We start from the raw sequence: 1852 nt of genomic DNA, 5'->3' as shown, positions 1-1852 counted from the left end.
CCACTTTTTTTTAAGGAGAAAGAGCAGAGCGTAGTGGCACACACCTTCTATCTCAGCACTAAGGAGGCAGAGGTAGGAGGATTCTTGTGAGTTTGAGACCACCCTCAGACTACATAGTGAATTCCAGGTCAGCCTGGGCTATAGTGAGACACTACCTCAGAAGGGGGAAAAAAGAGGAGAAAGAAAGGCCTCATATAGCACAATTTATACTTTAGAAGTGCTGGTGGCACTTGGTAGTATTTAGCATCTTCCTGCTTGTTTTTGGTGTTTTGTTTTTGTTTTTTTTTCCAAAGTAGGGTCTCTCTGTAGCCCAGGCTGACCTGGAGTTCACTAGGTAGTCTCAGGATGGCCTAGAACTCACAGTAATCCTCCTACCTCTGCCTCACAAGTGATGGGATTAAAGGAGTACACCACCATGCCCAGCTCTTTCTTTTTCTTTTTTTGAGGTAGACTCTCACTCTAGTCCAGGCTGACCTAGAATTCACTATGTAGTGTCAGGCTGGCCTCAAACTCACATCGATCCTCCTACCTCTGCCTCCTGAATGCTGGGATTAAAGGCTTACGCCACCACACCTGCTTTTTTCTTTGGCTTTAAAAAATATATTATATATATATATATATTATTTTATTTATGAGAGAGAGGTAGACAATGAGCACACCAAGCCTTCAGCCACTGCAAATGAACTCCAGATGCATGTGCCACCTTGTGCATCTGTCTCACATGGGTCCTAGGGAAATGAAGGGTCCTTTGGCTTTGCAGGGAAGCACCTTAACTGCTTAGCCATCTCTTCAGTCCTCCTCTTGGCTTTTAAGGCAGGGTCTTACTCTATAGCACAAGCTGGCTTTGAAGTCCAAGCAATCCTACTGCCTCAGTCCCCCCTCCCCCCCCCCCGCCAAATGCTGGCATTACAGGCATTAGTCACTATATTTGGTTAGTGGTAGTCTTTATTTCCTATTTTCTTCCTTCCTTCCTTCCTTCCTTCCTTCCTTCCTTCCTTCCTTCCTTCCTTCCTTCCTTCCTTCCTTCCTTCCTTCCTTCCCTCCTTCCCTCCCTCCCTCCCTCCCTCCCTCCCTCCCTCCCTCCCTCCCTCCCTCCTTTCTTTCTTTCTTTCTTTTTGGTTTTTCGAGGTAGGGTCTCGCTCTGGTCCAGGCTGACCTGGAATTAACTATGTAGTCTCAGGGTGGCCTTGAACTCATGGCGATCCTCCTACCTCTGCCTCCCAAGTGTTGGGATTAAAGGTGTGTGCCACCACGCCCAGCCATTTCCTATTTTCTTTTTGTTGTTTTGTTTTGTTTTTTCAAAGTAGGGTCTCACTCTAGCACAGGCTGACCTGGAATTCACTATGGAGTCTCAGGGTGGCCTTGAACTCATGATGATCCTCCTACCTCTTCCTCCCAAGTGCTGGGATTAAAGGTATGTGCCACCACGCCAGGTTTATTTCCTGTTTTTATGTCCACATTTAACTCACTCACTCTGTGTTATTAGATATTCGGGTTGTTTCTAGCCTTTTGCTCTTACAGAGATACAATAACCATATGCAAATATTTTTTCACATTTTTTGCCAGAACTTTTATTGGAATAAATTCCTAGAAGTAGTATTACTAGCTTGGAGAGGAAATGCTTATGTAACTTTACTGATTATTGCCAACCAAATTCCCCTCCATGCATTTGTTTCTCTCTTGCATTCCCACAGTGATGTGCTTGGAAACCTGTTTCCGGATAACCTCACTCCGAGTGGGCTGACAAAGCTTTTGGGTCTTTCCCAATCTGATAGGTAAGCTTGACAAAACTGGGATGCTTGCTTATGAGCAGAAGGAAGGTTCAATATCCTTTTACATGCCATAGGCCCTT

This window comes from Jaculus jaculus, chromosome 8 (genome assembly GCF_020740685.1).
Source record: "Jaculus jaculus isolate mJacJac1 chromosome 8, mJacJac1.mat.Y.cur, whole genome shotgun sequence".
In the NCBI taxonomy this organism is placed as follows: domain Eukaryota; kingdom Metazoa; phylum Chordata; class Mammalia; order Rodentia; family Dipodidae; genus Jaculus; species Jaculus jaculus.
The sequence above is the reverse complement of the archived record's forward strand: the minus strand, read 5'-3'. Positions refer to the sequence as shown.